Here is a 7286-nt window from a genome sequence, read left to right as displayed (position 1 = left end):
GGAAGCAGTCCAAGTCCAGATCCGGGGAGGCTCCCAGCATCGTCAGGTCTGGGCACGGGAATGAGGTTTTCTGGCCGCTCGGGCCCGATGGTGGACATGCAGGTAGAGAGGATACAATGAGTTAGTTTTCAGCTGAGAAAAATGAGACACAGCAACAGAGGTTGTCATTCGCTTATCATGGCTGTTGTCAGGTCGGTGCAGGTCAGTCTGTGGAGGGTCAGTAAGTTTTGGAAGAACTCTGGTGTTCTGTTTTCTCTGCCGACGCTCACATTCTGCGAGCCAGTTTGTTAAAGCCGCCTGATGTTTTCTAAGCGGTCCCAATCTGAGACCTTCACCCGTTTCTGTGACTTTAATTTGTCCCTCATCCTATCTAAACCTTCTTTGGTTATTTTTAATGCCGCCAGGCTCAAAGAGCCTTCGGCTGGAAAAATACCATTCTGGATCTACTCCGCACACACCTCCACACACATTTTCCCATACTTACGTTCCATGAACTCAAAGAGTTCACCGCGGGGCGTCGCCGGTCTTTTGGAGCTTACATTACCCATGTTTACACTTAAGCACGGGGAGGAATATTCCCACACCTTAGACTACAGACGTCTCTGTAGAATACGGAATAACGGCTAATCCGTCCGCCCTATCTCACTGCTTTCCAGCGAGAGACCCACTCACACCCTTGTGAAGGGATTTTAACCTGCCCAGATCTCCTAATGAGACCTTCATGCCCGCTTCTAGTCTACGGAGCTCCCAAAATCCCTTGTGAAGGGATTTTAACCTGCCCAGATCTCCTAATGAGACTTCCAGGCCTGCTCCTAGTAAGGGGAGCTCCCAAAACCCCCGGCTGCCCGGCTTCCTACTTTTCTAGAAAAGGAGAGATGTGTGTGTGCGCGTGAGAGCAAATTAAAATCCTAGAGTAATTTCTCACTCACCAGACTTCCTTGACAGGATGGAAGATGTTCGAGATCCTGGCGGGCCAGTAAGGAGATCCACGAGGAGTCCCCCAGAAAACAAAAGCTGAGTAGGCTCAGGTTGATCAGACACCCGTCGTAAAACCCGAAACTGACCACGCAGGAGCACTTCCGACACCAGGTTGTTGAGGCAAAAAAAGTTACTCTGTCAAGGATGAGGAGTCTGGTTCTGAAGTGAAGAATGATTACTAGTTTATTCAAACACAGAATTAAAATACAAAGAATAGAAAGAATAGGAAGAATAGAAAGAATAGAATTGCAATTCCTGAGAGACTGCTCAGAGGTCTGACAGCACAGAGATCTGAACAGAATCTGATAAGAAACACACATGCAGCATCTTTTAAGCAGAATGATCACGTCACAGCACATCATGAAATACAAACAAAGAGATTGTCTGTTCCTCACACAGGATTAGACACTTCAGCAAACCTAATGAGCTGTTTTTCAGTTTCTTGAGCACGTAAACAACCCCAGTGACATTAAGGCAGGGTGCCCGGCTGAGTCATTCTGAGGCGCCTGGCTGGTATCAGACAAGTCACACAGGTCAGAGCGAACTGTTCTAAAGAATGCATGATAGCAACAGGCTACTCAGTATTAAACTTAATTACCAAGAACCTAAACAACCTGTTTACCCTGAGAGGGATCAGTAGACACAATATAGTAAAGGGAATAATATGAAATTTCCCCAACAAAAGCTAAACTTTAACTTATTGAAATAATAGATAAAAAGACACAATTCTTGGTGTAAAGACTTCGCTTGGAGAACTTTGAGCATGGCAACAAATCTGGAAGGTTCCCGGCTAATCAGTTAAAAACAAACAAGGAGAAAACAACCATCTCCTCTGTCAGAGATCCAGAAGGAAACATCAGCCACGACCCTGACAAGATAAATAACACTTTCAAATAATTCTATAAAACATTATATACATCACAACTTACTACAACAGATGACAATATTGATAAATTTCTTAGAAACATCAATCTTCCAAAATTAAAACATGGAAATAAAATGGTCTTGGATTCCCCCCTTTCAGTCGGCAAACTCCATGAAGCTCTCCAGCATATGCCCAACAATAAAGCTCCAGGTCCAGATGGTTACCCAGCAGAATTCTACAAAGAATTCTGGACAATGCTGGCACCCACTTTCTACAATATGATATTAGAAATAAGGGAAAAACAAAAAAATACCTTCAAATATGAACCTAGCCAATATTACTCTACTATTAAAACCCGACACTTCCATCCAGTTACCGTCCAATTTCATTAATAAATGTAGATCTCAAAATAATTAGCAAAGCTTTGGCAAGAAGAATAGAAAAAATAACCCCTCTAATAATACATCCTGACCAAACTGGCTTTATTAAAGGTAGACATTCCTCTACTAGCATGTGTAGATTAATCATAGATTATTCTACTCTACATAATCTGGAATCCACAGTCATTTCTTTAGACGCAGAAAAAGTGTTTGACCGAGTAAACTGGAAATTTTTATTTGCAACATTAAACAAATTTGGGTTTGGGTCATCTTTCATAGATTGGATAAAAATATTATATAACAACCCAAATGCATGTGTGAAGACCAATGATCCAAGCTTCTGTTTGCAGAGAGGCACCAGACAGGTCTGCCCGCTTTCTCCATCACTCTTTGCTATTTTCATTGAACCCCTAGCTGCTGCCATAAGACAAAATAAAGAGATTAAAGGAATCCCTGCCAAAAATATAGAACATAAGATAAGTCTTTATGCTGATGATGTATTACTTTTCCTCCAGAACTCACCGACATCTCTCCCCCAGACAATCACACTTATTAACCCATTCTCATCAATATCTGACTACTCTATTAACTGGTCTAAGACTATTATTATGCCCCTCAACTGTGACCTACAAAACACACCCAATACTACAATACAGTCTGGAAACATTAGATATCTAGGCATAAACATTTCCCCCAGGTTATCAGAACTAACAAAGCTAAATTATGTCCAGCTACTTAAAGCAAGAGAGGATGATCTCTCACGGTGGAGGTGCTTACCCATATCACTCATGGGGAGGGTTGCCACAGTTAAAATGATGGTTCTATCTAAAGTAAACTACCTGTTTTCAATGATACCCACTAAACCAGGGGTGCTCAGACTTTTTCAGCATGGGAGCTACTTATGAAATGACCAAGTCAAAATGATCTACCCATTATATTTATTGAGAAATATATTGAGGATTCTTACAACTTATGTTGATGTAAGTTGCATAACCACATATGTTGCACAACACAACATAATTATGTACATTTTTTTGTCATTACCCAAGTTCACTCTGATGACTTGCACTGAATTGAATCAGCCAGGGATGCATAGTCCGGACAGTAGCTGCTGACAGCCAGCCTCAAGCACATTTCCAAATGCTCATCAGTCATAGTGGAGCGGTACTTGGACTTAATTATCTTCATGTGGGAAAATGCTGACTCACATAAATAAGTGGAGCCGAAAAATGCAGTCAAGGAGGTGGCACATTTCCTCATGTTGGGGTACTTTCCCTCTGCTAGCAAGTTCCAGAATTGTCCATGAGCTCTGGACTTCAGCTCAATGTCGGCTTGTAGTGTGAATATCTCATCTTCCACTCCAGAAGAGTTCAGGTGAAATAGTGTTGCAATTTTTGATGAGAGTGAATCAACCTCCACATCTTCCTGAAAAGGAAAACACATGAATGTAGCAACTGGCTCGAGCAAAGAAAAGTCTTGAAAGCGTTTGTCAAACTCTGACAGACAGGTGTCAACCTGCTCTGTGTAGTGTCCACTGTCAAGTTGCACACAGGTCTTCCCTTGCATCTCCAGCTCTGAGGCCAGGTTCTGGAAGTTTGCCAAATCATGGCGCTGCAGCTTTGAGGACAGATGTTGCAGTTTGCGTTTGAAAGCATTAACTGAGCTGATCATATTGATCACTGTTTTGTCTTTTCCTTGCAGCTCATGACATGTTTGTCAGATCAGTTAAAAATGCCAAGTCTAACAGCCACCCACCGTCATTTAGTTGCTTGTATTCTGCATACCCAGTTGCACGGAAAAACTCCTTAATCTCCGGGCAGAGCTCTCGAAATCTTTGCTAAGCCACCTCATGTCAGTGTGTAGCAACAAGTCAGAGTGGTCGCAGTCAGCCTGCTCCAGATGTGCACGGAATAACCGTCTTTGAAGAGATCGGGCTCGAATAGCACAGGTGATCTTCGTTGCGACATCCATGATCTCTTTCAAATGACTGCTGTCCCAACAACTGGGATTTTAGCTCCTTTACCTTTGTCTTTCTCAGCTCGCTTTTTGGTGGGAATTCAGTGTCGTATTTTCCATGAAGAGTCCGAAAATGCCGCTCCACATTTCTCTTCTTTGATATTGTAATGGTAGACTGGCAGATGAGACAAACGCACTTTGAAAATGTCATCGTGAAAAAAAAGTCCTCCTCCCATTCCATATGAAAGTGATACATTTTTTTCTTCTTACTTGGTCCAGCTCCCCCACTCATTTTTATACCCTGTCTTACTGTAAGTTTAAGAGGAAAAACCCGAAAACGAAAATCTGGGAGCTAACTAACGATTAGCTTGTTAGCTTTGCAGCGCTTAGGGGCGTTGTTTGAGCATGCACAGTGACCTAATTGTACGTAAAAAAAAATCAGATGTGTTGAAACCGGTGACGAATATTTACCCTATTGTAAGTTCTTTGACCGACCTTTCAGGCTCACGTCCTGTTGTTTCCTCTCTTGGATCTTTAACGACCGGTGAGACTCCAGTCGCGAAGTGATGGGCGAACCTTTCCACCTCGATTCTTGTGGCACGAGAATAAGCAATTTTACCCCTTTAGAATTCCTGATTATTATCGTCCGCTCATGCGGAGGTAGACCTGAGGAGTTATTCTGGTAGATAAGCCAGCCTTTGGGTCTAGGAGTATGAAGCTACCGTACTATCGTCCTAACAGGATAACTACCTGGTATTGAAGTAATAATCTAGCTAATTCTTATGTCTCTTCGGGTATTGGGGAATCTGGGGCTCACCTGCTCGTTGTGTTGTCCTCTCCTCTCCTCAGTGGATGTGGGCAAATATAAGAGAAATAAGTCTGGTTGGGAAGTTAACCGAAGTTAACTATAACCCTTTTATTCAAATTTTCTTTTATTGGTAAAATACAGAAAGAATGAAATAAAAAGAAAGAAAAAATAATAAAATTCCCTTTTCGGGCTTCCCTTTGAGTGAGGGTTGAAAAGCAGAATATAAGAAATAAGTATAAAGTAAAAAGTTTCCCTCAATGGGTGATTCCGCTTTCGCAGTCTACATCTTCTCTAATAATGATTCAATCTCCCTTGGTAAGAAGGGGAAAAAATCTATCCCAGCGAAGGGATGAAGGTCCAAAAATCTCTGCAGATCCTCCGCCGCAGCTCCTCAAAATCTCCGTAAAATCTCCGGACAATCCGACTCTCTTCAATATATCACCAGTATATATACATAACTTAAAAACCATCCCACTTGATACCTTCCCACTAACAGAAAAACACCCAAAACCAACCCACTCAGTATTTTTCCATCAACAGAAAACAACTCAGAACCAACCCACTTAGTATTTTTCCATCAGCGGAAAAAGCATATGTGGGCATCTGCAAAGTGGTCCCTCCTTCTGGGTTGCATCAGAGCTGAAGGAAAAGAAGGAACTTTTCCCTGCCCCGTTATCTATCTATCCTCACAGTTTTTACACAAAGGCTGCTTGTTAATATTTTCTGAAATTGCTGGGGTATTCCGCTCTGCTTCGGAGCGAGCAGATAACAGGTGACTCCCTTCTTAGTCTCAGACCTTCTGGGCCTCTCTGCCACTTCTTCAGCAGTGTAAAAAACTCTGTCTCTTATTTGCACATTATTTGTGAATGCACTCTGTAAGCTACAGAATAATAACAACTAAGCTGTAGCTCTATTAATCAAAACCAAAACCTAATGAACATCACTAAATCTAAGGATAATAATTTAAATAAGCAAGCAAACAGGAATATATGAAATGTGAATAGGTAATACATAACACATAGAAAAACATAACTGAGTATTGATCAGGCAGTCCATAAACTCAGTTTTTTGATTAAAAACATCATCTCACATCATGTGTGCCATAACAGTCATAGATTCAAACTTTAATAAAACTTCTCTCCCTCCTTCACTCACTGAGAGCAAAAAGCGGGGGTTTCCTGCAGGTGTAAGTTATCTGTCGAGATAAGGGCCTCTGCTCCCTGTCCGTTGCCTTAGCAACGGCTCTCTGGCCTAGAGCAGTGTTCACGCCACCATTTACGAGCGCCGCCTTCACAGATGTCATCAGACTGGTTGTCCTGTGTATCAATCAAGTGATGGGCTGGATGATAGGCTGACGTCTTTTTTTTATTCAAAACAATTCAACTTTATTTGTATAGCGTCAATTCATGACAATGTCACCTCAGGGCACTTAACAGACAAGCCAAATACATAACAGCCTAGCTAAGGAAACAAACAGACCGGATCAAATCTTATTGTCATGTGATCTACCAATAGTACCTTGGAGATCGACTGGTAGATCGCGATCGACGTATTGAGCACCCCTGCACTAAACCATCCTCCAGCTGGTTTAAGTCACTGGACTCACACATATCTAAATTTTTATGGAAAAACAAGCCATCACGTATCAGTCTAAAAACTTTAAAACAGACTAAAGATAGAGGTGGATTGGAGCTACCCAACTTTAATCATGTTTTCTTAGCTAACAAGCTGCAGTAAATCTCCAAATGGCTTAATCCTAGCAGTCTGGATGAATCATGGTTAGATGTAGAGCAAGCACTGTGTGAGGATGTGTTCATCTCTGACCTGCCATTCATCAGCTCAACCATCAAAACACATAAGTGTTTTAGAAGCATTAATATCAGTTCCTCTTTAGTGGCTTGGTGGGATTTCTAAAAATAACCAAATCCTCACTTTTTCCATGTAAGTTTACACCCCTCTGGAACAACCCTGACATCCTGCAAAACAAAAAGCTCATCAATTTTACTCAATGGAAAAATAAAAGAATAAAACAGTTAGAACATATAATAGAAAATGGAAACTTCTTGTCATTTAATATTCTCACTTCACAATTTGGAATCAGTAGCGAAAACTTTTTAGAATATCACCAGCTTAAATCTATTATATGTAAAAAATATACCATTAATCAATTAAACTTACAGCTACCTATTAGGGTGGCAGAATTCATGAATCTCAATGCCCCAAAGCTATTATCAAAAACATATAGACTGTTATCCAAACTAGAAGACTCAATCTGTCTTCCAACTTCAAAATGGGAGAG

Source organism: Melanotaenia boesemani, chromosome 2 (genome assembly GCF_017639745.1).
Source record: "Melanotaenia boesemani isolate fMelBoe1 chromosome 2, fMelBoe1.pri, whole genome shotgun sequence".
In the NCBI taxonomy this organism is placed as follows: domain Eukaryota; kingdom Metazoa; phylum Chordata; class Actinopteri; order Atheriniformes; family Melanotaeniidae; genus Melanotaenia; species Melanotaenia boesemani.
Note: the sequence above shows the minus strand (reverse complement) of the source record.